The sequence below is a fragment of the Tupaia chinensis genome, unplaced genomic scaffold (assembly GCF_000334495.1).
Source record: "Tupaia chinensis unplaced genomic scaffold, TupChi_1.0 Scaffold000057_1, whole genome shotgun sequence".
NCBI lineage: Eukaryota > Metazoa > Chordata > Mammalia > Scandentia > Tupaiidae > Tupaia > Tupaia belangeri.
The window spans coordinates 1,906,387-1,925,822 of NW_006159515.1; positions in this window are offsets into that span (position 1 = coordinate 1,906,387).

The window sequence follows — 19,436 nt, forward strand, 5'->3', positions numbered from 1 at the left end:
CTCACAACCAGCAGTTTCCAGTCTACAAAACCTCTCACACATTGAAATGAAAACCTTCTTTCCTTTAAGTGAGAGTTTTAGAGGTCAAATGGCCCTCACTCATGGTCCATGTTGGTCATTACCATAACCAAAGTCTGAAGACTTACTCCTTACTCTGGGCCATTACATTGCAAGTGGACTTGATATTTCAGGAACCCTAGAGAATACATGAGGGGGTTCTTGCTCGGTTTCAGTATATGAGGGGATGCATATGTTAATTTCCTTGAGTTAGCCATCCCTGATGTATACCTATTTCAAAACATCATGTTGTAGGGAACCAGCAGTTAGCTTAATGGCTATGTCACTGGACTCCCACATAGTCGACCGTGGTTCGCGTCCCGGAACCTGTGGCTTAAAAATCACGGTGATTTCTCGCTTTCTGTCTCTATGTCTCTCTCTCTCTTTTTCATCCTTCCTTCCGGTGCGGCATTTGAAAACAAATGCCGCATCTGGTGAGCGCACGTGCCCTATAGCAAAAACCCCCCCAAAAAAAAAAAAAAAAAACCCACATGTTGTACACAGTAATATATATATAGCTTTTACTTGTCAAATTAGTAGTATGTTTCAAAATTTTTCAATGTATAATACACTGTAAAAAACCTCTCCAAAAAAAAAAATGTTGTACACAGTAATATATATAGCTTTTATTTGTCAAATTAGTAGTACGTTTCAAAATTTTTCAATGTATAATACACTGTAAAGTTATATGTAATCCAATGTAATATAAAGAAGATTATGATGATAATAAAAATAAATTTAAAAAAAAGAAAAAAAATTTTTTAACTAACACTGTGTGGAAAACGGGTTGGAATATAAGTAAAATAAAGTTAGGGAGACTGTTGGTAGCTATTTAAAGGAAGCATTTAAGAGGTAAAATTTGGGAGCCAGTAGGTGGCATAATGGATAAAGCACTGAATCCCACATGGCCAATGCCGGAGTTCGAGTCACAGACCTGGTGCCTTGAAAAACATGCCAGGCGTGTGTGTGCATGTCCAAAATGTCAAGAGGAAAATGCAGGAGAAGGGATTGTGGCATGGCCATTCCTCTGGGTGGTGATTTCTCACTTTCCTTCTTTGTCTTTCTTTAGTGAACTCACACACCCTTAAAAGATCTTTTAAAAAAAAATAAAAAAATAAAAAAGGAGGTAAAATTGATTATTTTTTATGGTGAAATGATCCGAAAGTTAAGAGGGAAAGTGGACTTGAAAGTAACTCTGAGGTTTCTAGCCAGGGCAACTGAATGATTGATGAAATGCTTCTCAGAAGAAGACTAGAACCTCTATTTTTAACTCCAGAAAAGGAACACTTGACCCTCAATATAATCTTGAAATTTCCATCACTATGTTGAATGACTATGCCGATAGGCATCAGCAAATGAAGTTTCCTATCTGTGTCAGAAAGGAGCAAGAAATCCTTTCATCCAGAGGCACCTTACAGAGATCAAGGAACATATTATCTTAAGATACTATAATTTTGCAAAAGTCTAGTTTGTGTTTTCTGTGCCTTTGGTGCATGAGAAAACAAATGCCGCATCGGAAGGAAGGATGAAAAAGCACTTCAATGATAAAGCCTCCGATTCATTCACTCCTAACTTCCTGATTTTAAATGCGATCTTGATTTTATCTCACCAAAAAGGAGTGTGCATTTGGTTTTCTTATTAAAATCGGAGCTCAAAAGCCTGTGCAACCACTCAAGGTCCAGAAATAATGAACAATGATGGAAAGGTGAGCCACATTGCATGTGAATATGAGGCCCCGTCTAGGCCAGCTGCCAGCCCCTCCCTGGTCTGGTCCTGCAGACACGCACCTCCTCTGCCTCAGGCCCGGGGAGCCAGACCTTACATTATTCATTTCGCCGTTGGCACCCAGAGCACACGCTTTCAAATCCATGGGCAGATGGATGGACATAGCTATGCTAATAGTCACTTCCCCATTGCAAAATCACATCTTCGCAAGCTTCCCCTCGGGCACTTTAAAACTCAAAACCAGGTAAATTTTTCAATTTTATACCGAAGTTAACAAGTACTCTACTATGCAAGTTTTACTCAATTCCAAAAGCAGAAGGTATTTTTAAAAAGTCATAAGCAGCCTAACTATGGTTTTGCACAATAAGCTATTTCATTTAGTTTTTAATCTTTTTCAAAACCAGATAGTAAAAGTTTTACTGCTTCCTTCTGATCCTAGCAAAGGTTTTATTCTACGTCCTTACCTTCTCTTTTCTTTCTCAAATCCTAGGAAATTAAGGATGAAATGTGTATTAACAATGTTCATATTACCAATGTAAACCTAAGGAAATCAGGAAACATTTTAATACGTTTGTAATAATCATTTTAATTCATCCATGCTGTTCTCAGACAAAAACCATATATTCTTATCTTGTTTTCCAAGTACATATGTTGGAAAAGTTGGTGTGTCTTTGTAAATCCTTGTTTCCAAAGAGAATCTTCATTTTTGCTTTGGTTGACTTAAATGTGTAGCCCAAATAAGCCGAATTACCAAACTGTTTCACGGGTAACATGTTCACACAGTGAAGAGTTTAATTTTTCTTACTGCATGTATTGATAACACTGGTCGGGACTGTTAATCCAATAGTCTTCATAGCTGCGCTGCATCATAAGAGTTGTGTTCTTTTTCCTCTTTCACTTACCATCTGAAACATTCCAGAAGTGATGGGAAAATGAGCACATTTCAGTCCCTTACGAGTTATCTCTGGCATTTATATTTTGCCTTTACAGTCAAAAAGGGCTTTTTGTAAATAGAGAAGAGAAAGAGACGCTGAAAATGGCGCGTTCTGCACAGCGCCTCTTCCAACAGCAGGCAATGCCATCTCCAGCTCGGTTCTCCCCAGTGAGATTTGTTAGTGGCAAGTGGTTTCTAATTCCTGAGCCCTGCGCAAAACCTTAGAACAAACGAATTCTCAGTGCAACAGATTCTCAACATCTGACCACAGCTGCCTGGTTGTATTGCTGATGGTCTATTAAAATTCCATGCCAGCTTATTAGTATCTTTATGTATTTCTTCAGTGACTAAAACAAGAATTCCAGCAGAACTGTCTTTGTAAGCCAGTAACAAAGCTGGAAACCATCAAAATGATAAGGGGGAAAAAATCCTATGGAATTCATCTTTAAACTGCTATCAAAGGAAAAGAAAACAAAACATGAAGGTCATTCAATGTAGCAGGAACCTCTTTCCAAGTAAAAAGTAAAATACCACGCATACAGATACTGGCCAAGACAAAGAATGAAAGTTATATCAATTAATGATTCTTCACCTAAGTGGCCATGTTCCTTTGACAATCTTTAGCATTGTGAGAAAATACTAAAAATTTAAAGTTTAATACCTGCCTGTCCCTATTTCCACAAAAGACTTGAAATATTTTAAAAACTAGTATTGTGGTGCTGGCAGGTGGCATGGTGGTTAAGGGCACTGGATTCCCACATGGCCGACAGTGGTTCGAGTCCTGGACCTGGTGGCTTGCTTTCTCACTTTCCCTCTCTCTCTCTCCCACTCTATCCCTCTCTGGTCAAATTAAAATAGATAAGTAAAATAAATGAAGTTAAATCAAATAGTTCTTTTTTATATAAATAATAAATAAAATCTACTCAAAAAATAAATTAAATTAAATTAAATAATTCTTTGAAAAAAAAAAAAACCTAGAATTGTTTTTGATCTATCAAGATAAAGTATTTACCTAAAAGTAATTGCACTTGGAGAATAAAGAATCCTTTTTCTTTTAGTTCTGTTTTTTTGGTTTTTTCCATAGGGTACGTTCACTCATTGGAGACAAAGAGAGAGAAACAGAGAGAGGGAAAGTAAGAAATCACTCCTCAGGGAGATGGCCATGCCACAATCCCCTCTTCTCCATTCTCCCCTCATGATTGTGGGCCCACATGCACAAACACCCTTGCACACACACCCAGCACGTCACCCAAGCCTCCAGGTCCAGGACTTGAACCTCACAGTTGGCCATATGGAATCCAACCACTCCAACCACCACACTACTGACTGACCCAGGAATAAGAATATTTTTAACAAATAATTAACCTTTCTTTAGTGACATGGTGGGAGCTTCTGCTCTGGTTGGAAGCTACATTGTCAGTGCATATATGGCTCTATAGGTATCCTCAAAGAGCTGAACACTGACTCTGAGAGCACTGGTGAGAGTTTCTGTGGCTTCCAAAGAGTCAGTCATCTTTGCGGTCATCAAGAGAAGTGGGAACCTACAGCAGGTGGAGGGCACCACCTGCCAACCAGTAACACTTTCAGCTGCCCTGGTCCAACAGTACACCACCATTTTTTTCCCCCAAGACTAGGCAAATGTCTGGAATTTTTAAACAATCCTAAAGACAGAGTCCTAATAAGACGAATGTACTATTTTTCTGCCAACCAGAGAAACTAGAACATACTGATTTGTTCTTAATATATTTTTAAGTGAGAAATGTATTGTTTTTATACCAGTAGTATGGTTCATATATATTTCAATAGTGAAATATAAACAGACCAAGGCAATTCAAACTTTTTTAAAAGTCAGCACAAATATGCCAACTCTAAAGATCAGCATGACTTGTCCTGGGCCTTACACTATTTTGAAATGATTGGTCTGTGTTGAATAGTAAGATTTCTTCTAAAAAGAAAAGTAGCAAGGCAGATTGATTACTATGACTTATCTTGAGCTTTCTGAGGAAAATAGAAATGGTTTTAAGAAAATATTGAGTGTAGCCTTAAAATCCCCTAAATGAATCTACATACACAGGCAAAAGGCTCGATGCCCAAAGATCATGTACCTTCTCAACCCTTTGTCTGGGAGCCGAGTTCCGGTAGGTATTCACAATTTCCCAGCTCATGGTAGGTGGCCACACCCTCTTACCTATCACAAAACCCCTGCATGGGTTTCAATAATTTCATCAGTTAACAAGTAAACACACTGGACTCTGATCTTCAAACCAAATAACTCTGAGTTTACAGAGGACAGAAATTTCCACAGGAAATCCCACATATTATCTCTCCCTGGGCAGATCTAGATGTGTAGATCAATGCATTCTACCCTTACATTTCCTATGGACCAGCTCCAGAAAGAACACTTCTCAGCTGCTGCCGTATCTATGAAGGGTCTCTGTACCATTACTAATGGAGCAGGCACAGTGGAGAAGAATGCTTTCCATCTTGGTCAGACCACCTCTGCACCACTCAAGTTCTGGGGACCACAATTTAAGAGGCCATGTTGGGTGACTGAGCAAACCAAGGAGTATAATCAAGATCCTGAAAGTAATGTCAAGTGACAAATTATTGAGAAAGAACTGAAGATGTTTAGCCAAGGAGAGGGAGAGAGAGAGAAAAAACTCTTACATTCTTCTCATTGAGATTTTACAGAAAATGTTTGTTTGGTATAGAAAAGGATTTTTTTTTCTGGAGGTAAGAGGCAAGCAGATTTCAACCCTATATCAGAAAGTACGTTATCATAGTTAGATCATACTGTTTTTTCAAAGATAGGGCTCCCTTCTCTGAAAGAATTCTCATTCGCCATCTGTTAGCAGTATTTTTGTACTAAATAGGAGGCTGGACTCCTAACCTCTAAGGTAGCTTTAAATTCTAGGTTCCTAATAGTATAGTTGATTGACTCATAACATATAATACTTATTAAAACATTGCATGAGAATTCTAAATCATTTCTAGAGTCAAGAGTTTCTTCTAAAACAACCCAATAAGCCAAAAATACTTGATTTTATGCCAGTAAATATGACTCCCATTATCTTATAGATAAAGCCATGAAAGCATGAGCTTAAATGTTAGATTCAGGTTCAAATATCTTTCCTAATATTTATAACTTGTGATCTAGGCAAGTCTCTTAATCTCTTTGAGCTTTAACTTCTTCATTGGCAAAATGTTAAAATAATAGTTAGTTCATGAGATTGTTGTAAGAATTATACAAAATAAAGAGCTCGGCAAAGTGTCCAGCTCAGAGAAATAATTAGACAACTTCTCAGGCTTTCCCACACCCCTACAATCTGGGCCGGGAGCATGCCTTTCCCTGTACTCAGCAGACATACACACAAAGAGGAAGGTGGGTGAGGAAGGGAAAGGACACGTAAATCAGCAAATATGTCTGAACATACATGACTCTTTACATTTGTTTCTTTTCAGATCGTTCTAGATTCACATGGAGTTGTAAGAAATAATAGGAAAAGCTCCCATGTGCTGGTCACGCATTCCTTTTTATATAATGCTACTTCCTTATATTGTTAAGCTCTGTTGTCAGCTTTTGTCCTCCATCCAATTTATTGATGCAGACAAGAGTGGAAATAACAAATGTTGCTGAATTGACCCGGCCATAAAAGCACTGAGAACCGGGGAGTATGTCCTCCCTGGGGACCCGTGCAGTCACTCTCATTTTTTCGCAGTGGCTTGACTCACTCCCTGCTGAGCCTTCTCCGTCTAGATAACACCTGACACTGCTCTGTGGAAAGCAGACCTCCTGCTCTGTGAGGCTGAACTTCCTGGGCTCCTGTAAGATGGTCACGTTGTGGCTCATTGGGCAAAGGATGTAGTTTGTGTTTAACATGGTAATATTCCAATGTCTATTGATTCCATCAATTAATATTCCAGTGGTGTGATGAGGTGGTATGTTTTCTTTCCTCCAAAAACAATTACTCTGTATTGACTGAGCTCCAGGGAGAACATATCCTAGGATATGGCTGAGGTTGGTTTCAATAGAGTTGGAGCTTTTCATGTGGAAAATTTTCTATTTAGCAATTACATGCAATGAGAAAACTTGGAATTCATAAATGGTTCAGTAAATCACAAGCCATGAAGAGTGCAGTAAAAGGCAAAGAGAGAAAGTCTGGGCATGATTAGTCACTTACCCCAAACCAGCATTTCCCTGCAAATGGCCAGTCGAAAGAATCTTAAAGGAAGCCTCAAAAAGAAAATACAGATTTCTGCACTAAACTACACTTATCCCAACACCTGATGGCTCTAATTCAATGGACCAGGTGAGGTCAGAGAAACAGCATTGCTATAAATCGTCATAGGAGATTCTGATTAACAGCTAAAGTTGGTAACGCTCTGAGCCAGTATGTTTCAATGTGATGATTGTGTGCTGATACTAGGAGAGAAAATTGAACAGCTCCCTTCACCGCCCACTCCCAAACTTCTTAATTTCTTTTATTTCAAAATACTTTTAATGGGGTCAACAGGTGGCATAATGGTTAAGGCACTGGACTCCCACATAGTCAACCCCATTTTCAATCCAAGACCCAGAGGCTTGAAACTTATGCTGGCGTAACTGTGCGTGCCCAACATCACAAGAGGAGAATGAAAGAGAAGGGACTGCAGCATGGCCATCACCCCTGGTGCTGTGATTTCTCACCTTCTCTCTGTCTTTGTCTCTCTGATGAGCACACATGCCCTATAGCAAAAATCTATAGTAAGAAATAAATTGTGTATGTATGATTATATTTATATATATATATATATATATACACATCACATTAATATCACATTATATATTTTCTATATAAAATCTTTTATATATAATCTTTTAGCAAGTATCATTCAATGCTAAATGAAGTGATCTTCCTAACACCTTAGATAGGATGGAGTCTAGAGAAATATACACATTTCTTTTTTATAATGAAAATAGCGATTTTTTAAAAAATTACTTCGAGGAGATTACCTAGCGGGAGGTATTATAATGTCAATATCATGGCAGAATATGACTAACTCATCAAAAATTTAAAGAGAAAAAAATACTATACCCTATTGCCAAAATATTCCACTGTGACCAAAAATAAAAAACAAAACAAAACAAAACTCACCAAGGGCAACCATCTTCTGTCTTATCCAGAAGTGAATGTAGGTGATAAAGAGCCTTACCTAGGTCTATGCTTATGGTGATGACCACAAGAACTCTTCTCAGCCAACCCTCCCTAATCCCTACCCCACTCTGACAAACTCCTTTGTACCTCCAAGAATCTCCCCACGAGGCTGTCACTCTTTGTGCACTTCTAAACGTTCTTTGTAAAGACAACGTAAAGAAAGGTTGGGAGTCAATCTCTGATACTACAGACACCAACACATTCTGTCATTAAGTGCCTGTCTGAATATGGAGCTATTACACATGGTAGCAATAAAATTAAATATTGCCACTGTCTGTTCTTTAATAGCTTACAAGTACTGCAGATTCAGAGTCCCCGAGCTAGAACTTCAAGAACTATCTCCTTAGTCTTTGAATCTCCATCAACTTTTCCTCACTTCCACTTCACTAGATTAAAGCGCTAGATTCAAATGGACATAAATGACAACAAACAGATAAGAATATTAAGTACAAGCAAAAGATCAGCCTGTATCATGCAATGTTGAATGAAGTGATCTCCCCAACACCTTAGAAAGGATGGAATCTAGAGGAATTTGCCTAAGCGGTCCATGGAAGGTTTCATTGGGGAAGAGTGGTCCTTTGAGGAAAAGAGTGCATTTTTAAAGATGTGGATCACCAGGTACCACAGACTCAATGGTTAGGGAACACTGAGTGGAACATCAAGTGGAACATCAAGATGGGTGGAAGCATCTCCTACGTACCAGAATGCCCGTCACAAACAATGAACACCAAAGGTCGAGGTGTGATACACGCGATGGTAAGTCTCAAAGACGTGGAGTAGGAGCATGAGCGTCACCCAGGAGCTTTTTAGAAATGTGGAGCTTCAGGCCTTGTTCCAAATTCACTGAATCAGAAACCCTGGGGGTGGCACCCAAGATCTCACATTTTAACAGAACCTCCTGGTGCTTCTGATGTGAGAGCCACTAGACTATGAAGCCAGAACCTGACAGGTCTGACCAGACATTTCCTCTCAGGCTGTAAGAATCAAAACCTCTCTCCTGACCGACCCCAGTAGAGTCTTGACTTGGTACCTTTCTCATTTCTTACCCTCCTTTCCTCTTCCTCCTCTCCTTCTCTCTTCCTGCATGCACACACACACACACACACACACACACACACACACGCTGCAGCCCAATGAACACCTGTACAGTATTCAGAGAATTAAAAACAGCCCTTATTTTCCATTCCTTGGAGAGTTTATTTCATAACATGTGCATAGTGCTGAGGCAAGGGGTGGAATTTAAACAATCCCTAATTAGGGAAGACGCACCACGTATTTATCACATTATGCTGTTGTGTATTTACCCTTTACCACTTTTGATGCATTTGCATATAATCTTTCATAATTCAATTCACTTGTTTAAACCCATGCTTTTATTTTCACTTATTTATTCAAAAGGGAAAGTTCGTTTGCAGAATGCTGGGGCCTCCCAGTGGCAATCGCATGTCATTTCAGACTAGGATTTTATTCTGAGAGCTTTGGGGGAATGGTACCCAAACGCTCAGATTCTCTCTTAGGTGATGGGAGCATAACGTATTGGGCTGTCAGGAAAGTCATGACACAATTTTTCATAGAAAAGACACATGGTGACTTTTCTGACAACCCAACAGATTTAAGCTAAGCACTTTATCTGAGATTGAGTACATCAGGACCCAGGCTGAGATTCTTCAGATGTTGTCTGTGACTTTTCCACACTCAAAGTCTATTCATTACTCGCTTAGCAGACGTTGACGATCTTCGGGTTCTGCTGATCAATCAACCAGAAATGAATACCAGTAAGACCATGGCTTTTTGTGGGTGACCTGCTTGAATTCCAAGTGGATAATAGAGGGTGGGTGGGAGAAGCTCCAGGAAGAAGCCCTTAATGGATCCAAGATTGTAAAATTCTCCTTTGGAAAATATGTTTATGGTAATGTCCTTGATTTGATCATCACGTACTGCATGTGTACATTGAAAAACATAGTGTGTGCTGTAGAAAAGCAAAATGATTTTATGTATCAAAAATCATTTTTAAAAGACTATCAAAGATCCTCTGATCCTTTTTCCTCCATCTCCCCAGGGTTTCTATTCCTTCCATCTTGCCTTTGAGAATGTGACTGCTCCCCAGTAGCCATGTCCCACCAGAAGTGTTAAATACAGCGTTTCTCCTCTTGGTTCTAGAACATTCTGTGGCTACCCTACCTCATTATCACCCTCCCTTGGTGGCTGGGAGCATTGACTGACCCTTGCCCTCACAGAACCATGCCCTCGGACATCCTGCAGCAGCTCACCTCCTGTCCTTGTCCAGAGCTCCCGGTGGGCTTCAGGGCTTGCTCAGCACAACCAGCCTCCCAGTGAGTGCTTGTCACCTGGTCTCATGAGCTAATGGACACCAGAGGCCATTTCCACTGAGATAAGCACTTTGCTGCTTCTGAGTGTCCTCGGTCTCTGCTCAGAATCCTTTTACTCCCCTCTTTGGATATAGAAGGCCATGCTGCTTGAGTCAACCCATGCCTCGCCCTGTAAGACTGCTGAAAGGTGGTTTCCAAGAGCTGGTGTTTGCACATCGTCCAGGCTTGACTGTGCAGATGCCATAAGCACTGCCTCCTAGTAACAGCCCTGTAAACATCAGTGTCATTCACAGAGCTGGGTCACAAACACAGGGATCAGGTGATGCTTTAAAGTTCAGCCCCACCTCCTTGGCATTGGCTGCTGAAAAGTCACCTGAGGGCATCGTCCACTTCATTCACTTCATTCTTCCCAAGCCGTCTTTCAAAATCAAGGGCAGCCTTTGCTTCCACCCAGTGTCCCCTTTATACAAGGGGGTTTTGTCTTGTTTCCCAAAGCCAGCTGTCCTAAGATCAACATATATCTTTAAATTATTTCATGTAACATGTATCCAGTATTTCTTGCAAAGAAAAATTTACTGAAGTCTTTACTGAATATACATATAATCACACTCCCAGAGATACATTTTGAAAGGAAGTTGACCTTTCAATGTACATCTCAACAGTATCCCACCTAAGCTAATTTATGCTCAGAAGACAAAGACAGGATTCACTAAATTGGATAGCTTCAAATTAGCAAGAATAAAATTCGGAATCATAATTTTCTTTTAGGTTTCAAACTGGATGATGTGCATAAGGCAATACCCAGAAAAGAGCACAGGCTTTGGTGTCCTGGAGAACAAACGAGGTACCCATCCCAACTGCCACACGTGTAGCCTGGGAAGTTGCCGAACCAGGATACCTTCATGTGTAAATTGGCTTGATACCTCTAGAGTGGCTGGAAGATTCAGTGAAATGGAAACTAAAACAGACCCGAAAGCAGTGAGTATCCCATCTGTGGTAGTTATTATTTCAGCAAGGGTTAACAGAAGCTACCATTTTTTCCAACGAGTACTTATAACAAGGTCACTCTTCTCTACCTCTAAAGCATAACACATGCTGTTCCTGGCACTGTCTCGTGTGCACTTATTTCCCCACCACACCATTGACATCTATGCCTCTGCGTGTCTGTCCCTGCCTACCTTACTCACTGTTGAATCTACAGCCCCTGTTGGCACATTGTGAATTTTCAGCAAAAAGTGAATGAAGGAGAACTATTAGGTGGCTTCCTAAAGAAGAAAATCTGAAACACAAGAAAAGTGACAGGTAGTTTTACTAATTATTTTTGCATTCTTATAATTGCTGTTAAACCCCCTTGAATTATTTCTTTTAAAACATCTGAGATCTATTCCCAAGAGCACTAGCATCTTGTCCTCCTCACCCCAAGAATGCTGTGCAGAATTATTCCTCAATTTTTCTTTACAATACATGACCGTAAAATATGTTTATCATGTTGACATCCTTCTAATTCTTAAATGACTACCTATTAATCACAGAGATCCAAAGGAAGGAGGAAATCCTTGGTAGAAAATTGTTAATAATTTACTAGTTGCAAACTGTACTTTTACCTCTGAACACCAGGTGGGTAGAAACATTACTCATGTTTTTTAATCTAAGAATTTCTTACATTTTTATGGCCTGTCCTTTGGGCTTATTTATGATGGTTTGTGACAAAGAGACAACCTTTGCTATTATGATTTATACTCCACCAACAAAGGAAACACAGAGAGAGATAAGAAACCCAAATTAAATCATGGCACTAGATAAGAAAACCCAAATTAAATCATGATATTAGGGGGTGGGGGAATCCAGTGAAGGTAAAGGGCTGACTCATAATTTAAAATTAGCAGGGAAGAATATAGGCATTACAGACTGTAGACAATGAAAATATAGAAATTTCCAAAACCTAAACTAGAAACTCTAGTATTTATCAAATAGGCGATTTCCCAAAACGTGTGCCCTGCATTTGTGACATCAAAAAATAATACCTGACTCTTACACTACTTTTAATGGCACATTTTAATCTTATTCTGCTTTTCTTTGGGAAAATTTCTTTTCTTATGGTAGAATGTTAGTGACTGGCAGCAGATCCTCAGTATTTTTCTCTTTTTTCAATATTACTATTATACCATTAATATTAATATTAATATGAATACCATTTCCCACAAAACTGACTTGAATATATTTCCATTTTAGGGATCCCTTAAAATTCCTTGATAATGAATGCCAGCTCTAAAATTTGATTGGATTTCAGAGAAAAGCAACTGTTATAGAAACAAAGAAACCAAGAGAATTGAGCTTGCCCTATAAAAGCGCTGTTCATTATAGAGGCCAAAGGGTAGTTCAACCGAATAAGCACGCAAAAGCCCATGCCCAGCTATCTAAATACTACACGGCAGTGCCCGATCTGAGTAAACACTAATGTCCAGCTCAGGAATCCTAATAAAAGGAGGTAATTTGACCTTGAAACTAATTGCTACTAGGGAAGGCCACCCAAGACACCACTGTCCCATTAACACTTGCATGTAATTATGCAGAACGCTGTCTTTGCTTTTGTGTGGAATTTGGAAGCAGAGCAAATATTGACATAGGGCTTGCAGGTGATATGCCAGACTAAATTTCACATCGCAAAATCAAACAGGTCGAAGCCTGGGTGTGGAACTCTTCTGTGAACCACTTCCTGGCTTCGAGAAGACTTTAAGACCTGGGTCCGCACACACACACGCTGACAGAAATTTCCATGGTTTTTAGATTTTCCTTTGCCTATATCCTTTACCCCATGTTTGTGAATCTATTTACCTTCTGTCTTGCAAATTTTGTTTCCTATTTTTGCCTTTCAATTTGGTTTTAAAAATGCACATATTTGACAAATTTAATTTCTTCCACATCAGATTTCCATGAAAACTAAATTAAAATAAAGTAGAAAGAAGCCCAGTATATTAATTTTCTTTTAGTCTTAGCAATAAGCTTACTTGTCTGATTTACTTAGGATGATTTTTATATTTTTTTTTGTCTAGAACTCAAAATCTCCAGCTTGTTTTCGAAGTTAGTATGTGCAAGGGACCAGCAGTTGGCATAATGGCTATGTTGCTGGACTCCCATGTAGTCAACCGTGGTTCGAGTCTCAGACCTGGTGACTTAAACTCACACCGGGTGCGTGTGCATGTGTGCCAAGATCCTGAGAATAGAAGGGATTGCGGAGTGGCTATCTCCCCTGGAGGATGATTTCTCGCTTTCTGTCTCTCTGTCCCTCTCTGTCTTTCTGGCGAGCACACGCGCCCTATAGCAAAAACTTCTCAAAAATAAAAAAAGTTAGTATGTGCAAATCTCTTCTTGTATCAAACCCCTACCCAGCAGACATATTTTCCTACCAAAGGATATTCAGAAATATCCATGTGGTTATATGCAAATGGCACTACTTAAAACAAATTAGACATAGTTTTTGTTGTCCATAAGGACCAGGCATTAACAGAAAACACGAAATTTCTAGACTCTGAGGCCTTAAAGAGTAAAGAAGCATTCCATTCTGTTTTCTCCCATGATAATGAGTTTACACTACTGGTTGCAAATCTGTTAGGAAGATACCTGATATCACCAATTTTTTAATTCAAAGCAACAATAGAAAAGAAAACAGAATATCAATATGGAATGAAAAAAATTTAATTCTAGTAGACAAAAATTAGTACAAAAGAAACTGGCTATATAATTAACTTCTAGGATAGAAGATGTTAATGCAGTACCTCGTTAATAATTCTGGACAGAAAACTCTCCTGGTCACCTGCGTCATTTCAAGCTGTGGCACGTTCCCTGCAGGTTAGTAGGTATGTCTACAGTGGAGCAATAACTATTCTGCAGTAACCTCTATTAAAACCTTGACAATCAGTGTGTTCATTCTATTGGAAATCTAACAAGTGGGAAAGAGCTGAGGGTCTTAATAACCCAGTTTCACTTGTCAAAATGACAGATGGAAAGGGGCAAATATTCACATTGGAACTCACTTGGTCTGAAGTTAATAAAGCAGTTCTTACTCATTTAAAACAAACAAAAAAATTCTGAGAAGAAACTTACTTCAAATTACATCTTTTGAAATGCAATTACTGTACAATTGAATCTAGAAAAGTATGGAGATAGATGAAGAGTGGGTAAGTACATAGAGCGAAGCGAAACAAGAGAGATGGTGTGTGTGGGTGAGTGTTAAAATGTGTGAGTGAATGCTATAAACAGAAGGAAACAATAGATAAGGAACATTGAGTTTGACAGATTGACACATAGCGAAAGAGAAACTCTAAAGAACCATATGGTTGGTTTGAGCCTAACACTGTCTCTGCAAGGACACTTTAACTATTCTACCTAAAAATAACTTAGCAATAATATTTAAACTTTTGTCTTTTTGCAGAAGAATGATTTTTTTTTTTCACTGTTACCCCAGGGTCCCTGCTGCTACACCAACTACATTCAGGTCCTGGAAACTACTGAAGAAACTTGGGACTCTATTGACCAGTCAAAACACACTATGGCGGGAACCAGCAGTTAGTGTAATGGCTATGTTGCTGGACTCCCACGTAGTCGACCACGGTTCACTTCCCGGACCCAGTGGCTTAAAACTCACGCTGGGCGCGTGTGCATGCGTGCCCAAGATCTCGAGAGGAGAATGGAGGAGAAGGGATTGCAGTGTGACCATCCCCCCTGGGGGGTGATTTCTCACTTTCTGTCCCTATGTCTCTATCTGTCTGTCTGGCGAGCGCACGCGCCCTATAGCGAAAACCTCTAAATAAATAAATAAATAACTACATAAATAATACACACACTATGGCATTAAATTTATATTTCCCAAAATCAACAGATACTAACATAGCTGGGGGTAAGAAAGTAGGGGCAGAACCTCAAGGAAAACATTCCCAAAAGTCCTAGTATCTGACTTCTTCATGTTGGCCTGCTCAGGACTCGGTCCTTGTTGTAGCTCTGTCTGTTTACTCCTTCCATTTTTCACTGAGATTTTTGAAGTCCCTCTGTACATCTGTCTCCAAAGACACCATTTCTACCTGGTGTGTGACAGACGCCCTGGACTGCAGGGGTCACAGAGGTGCACACCGACCATCCTCTGGCTCATGGGGGTGGCAGAACAATCAGTGTGGGAAGGCAGTAGATCACAGCCCATAATATCCTCACCCTGACTTTTGAGCCTTTTACACTTACTTGCAAACTATCTCTAAGCTTATTCCTCCAGGGTATGCCCAATAGCTCAGACGCTGTAGAGGAGACCTTGAAACTGTCTTTCCCTCGTGTTCTATGCTCTACGTGTGGGAAGGTCTGTCAGCTCTAGCTCTAAGCCATTCAACCCTACCACTGCTCACCCCAGTGCAGCTGCCCTGCTCAGGCTGATGTCCTCTCTTGTCTGGAGGGATGCCACAGCCTCCTAACTGGTATCTATATGCTCTTCTCAAGTCATCATCCAGAATAATCCTTACATGAAGTAGTATCAATTCACTTCTATTTTTTTTTTTTTTTGAGAGAGAGGTTTTCACTATAGGGCGCATGCACTCGCCAGACAGACAGAGAGAGACATAGAGACAGAAATCACCCCCCAGGGGGGATGATCACGCCGCAATCCCTTCTCCTCCATTCTCCTCTCGGGATCTTGAGCACGCACACACACACGCCCGGCGTGAGTTTTAAGTCACCGGGTCTGGGATGCGAACCGCGGTCAACTACGTGGGAGTCCAGCGACATAGCCATTACGCTCACTGCTGGTTCCCAATTCACTTCTATTTTCAAACACCTGTGTTGATTTTCCATTACTCCCAAAGAAAAGCCAAAGTTCTTTCCATGGCCTAAGAGGTTATAGAAAACACTGAAGAGCTGCTGAGGTCCTCTCCTAAATGACTAACTGCCCTGCCACAGGACGTGCTGCTGGCAGTCAGCCCACAGTGATCCACGTCCTCAGGGATTGCCACAACTGAGGGAGGCATGTGACCCAAGTCTGCGAATCTTCCCAGAAGTAGCTATGTCCAGTGGTGAAGTCACATGAGCTTATCAAGGCCCAGGCGCCTTACTCCAGTTGGAACTTCTCTGAAAGGCCGCTGTTGAGCTCATGCCCCAGGTGGGGTAAACTGAGGCCACGCTGGGCGTGCACTGCATCATGTCCTCTACTTCTGTCCTACCTCCTCCATAGGTCTTTTCCCAGGGCACTCCCCATAGATGAGTGGCACACACAGCCCACTGGTTCTGTTTCTAAGGAAAGCAAGAAACACCCCCTCTCCAGGGGAGATACCCACACTGAATCCCTTCTCTTACATTCTCCTCTTAAGATTTTGGGCATGTATGCACAAGCGCCAAGCATGTTTCAAGCTGCCGAGTTCAGAACTTGAACTGTGATCGGCCATGTGGGAGTCCAGTGACATAACCATTACACCATCTGCTGGTCCCAAGATAATGATATTACTAATACCTCTTAGAATGGTTGTGAGAATTAAATGACTCCATGTAAATAATAGACTGTGAAAACAACAAAGATTCATGTGAATATTGGGGATTATTGAGAGATGGTCCTATGAACCACGCATACCAGAAAATCCTTGGAGTCTACTTGCATGCCAGCATAGGAGGGAGGTCATAGGAAGTAATCTTTTTAGCCATGGTCAACCCTGAGTGCACTGACAACTTTAAGTAAAGCAGAAAGATTTATCATAAAAGAGCAAGTGTCATTCCGAGGGCTCAGTGACAGCCTAATAAACATTACTGGGGACACTGCAGAGAGGAGCCAACCAATACAGGTTAGGCAGTTACATGGTACAAATCCTAATTCTCTGCTCTCTTTCCACTGACTTTAATCACTTCAGACTTCATTCTAATCTCTATTGAGAGAGAGGTTTTCACTATAGGGCGCATGCACTCGCCAGACAGACAGAGAGAGACATAGAGACAGAAATCACCCCCCAGGGGGGATGATCACGCCGCAATCCCTTCTCCTCCATTCTCCTCTCGGGATCTTGAGCACGCACACACACACGCCCGGCGTGAGTTTTAAGTCACCGGGTCTGGGATGCGAACCGCGGTCAACTACGTGGGAGTCCAGCGACATAGCCATTACGCTCACTGCTGGTTCCCAATTCACTTCTATTTTCAAACACCTGTGTTGATTTTCCATTACTCCCAAAGAAAAGCCAAAGTTCTTTCCATGGCCTAAGAGGTTATAGAAAACACTGAAGAGCTGCTGAGGTCCTCTCCTAAATGACTAACTGCCCTGCCACAGGACGTGCTGCTGGCAGTCAGCCCACAGTGATCCACGTCCTCAGGGATTGCCACAACTGAGGGAGGCATGTGACCCAAGTCTGCGAATCTTCCCAGAAGTAGCTATGTCCAGTGGTGAAGTCACATGAGCTTATCAAGGCCCAGGCGCCTTACTCCAGTTGGAACTTCTCTGAAAGGCCGCTGTTGAGCTCATGCCCCAGGTGGGGTAAACTGAGGCCACGCTGGGCGTGCACTGCATCATGTCCTCTACTTCTGTCCTACCTCCTCCATAGGTCTTTTCCCAGGGCACTCCCCATAGATGAGTGGCACACACAGCCCACTGGTTCTGTTTCTAAGGAAAGCAAGAAACACCCCCTCTCCAGGGGAGATACCCACACTGAATCCCTTCTCTTACATTCTCCTCTTAAGATTTTGGGCATGTATGCACAAGCGCCAAGCATGTTTCAAGCTGCCGAGTTCAGAACTTGAACTGTGATCGGCCATGTGGGAGTCCAGTGACATAACCATTACACCATCTGCTGGTCCCAAGATAATGATATTACTAATACCTCTTAGAATGGTTGTGAGAATTAAATGACTCCATGTAAATAATAGACTGTGAAAACAACAAAGATTCATGTGAATATTGGGGATTATTGAGAGATGGTCCTATGAACCACGCATACCAGAAAATCCTTGGAGTCTACTTGCATGCCAGCATAGGAGGGAGGTCATAGGAAGTAATCTTTTTAGCCATGGTCAACCCTGAGTGCACTGACAACTTTAAGTAAAGCAGAAAGATTTATCATAAAAGAGCAAGTGTCATTCCGAGGGCTCAGTGACAGCCTAATAAACATTACTGGGGACACTGCAGAGAGGAGCCAACCAATACAGGTTAGGCAGTTACATGGTACAAATCCTAATTCTCTGCTCTCTTTCCACTGACTTTAATCACTTCAGACTTCATTCTAATCTCTAAGGCCCATGTGGAAAAAAAATCACAAATTTCAAATATCTAGTCTATGAATGTTCATCAGAATGGCTTTAAACTTTAAAAACAACCATATGGCTGGTTATTTGAGATTAGAGGGCTAACTCTATTCATGTGTATTTTCAACCCAATTTTTTACATTTATTTGTTTCTGTGATACAAAACAACTGTTAATTGGTTTTCAAGTAAAATAATAACTCCTCCAAAAATCTCAATATTTTCATGCATACTTTCCTTCATTTTTCACTTAGTAGAGTGTAAAGTCCTTGATATAACCTCAACTCCACAAGCTTGACTGGCTTCAGAGACTGCACTGGAGACCCACCCAGCCAAGCAGAGATGATGGACCACCTGTGAACAGGGACCACAGAAGTCTAACATGTACCATTGCAGTATGCAGTTGCCTCTTCCTATTTACGTGTGGATCCCTCTATAGTAAACTTCTTTTTTCTAAAGAGAATCATACAAATCCATGTTCAAAAGAATTCATAAGAATGCTCATTTTAGAGCCATCATTATTAAAAACCAGCTTTTGTATTTATGCATTAAGTATATTAATAAGTCCAGTCACTGTGGCACTGTGATAAAACAGTGGGAGACTGCAGTTCAAATCTCAGGTAAACCTGAAAAACATGCTGGGTGTGCATAGGGGTGCCTGGGATCCTGAAGAGCTGGAGGGCTGGGGGAAGGTGGTCATGGTGTGATGAGGCCCTGCTGAGGGTTCTTTCTACCTCTTTCTCTTGTGTTTATGCACATGCTTTCAATCATAAAAAGAAAAGAAATAATAGCAACAAGTGTACCATTTATTATAATAATAATGGTCACAACCACAGTGACACACAGATAGTGCCACTGCATAGGAGGCTGGAAACCACATAGATTTGATTCTCAGGTCAATCTAAACACTGGCCTGTCACTTTAGCTAATTGCAAGGACAG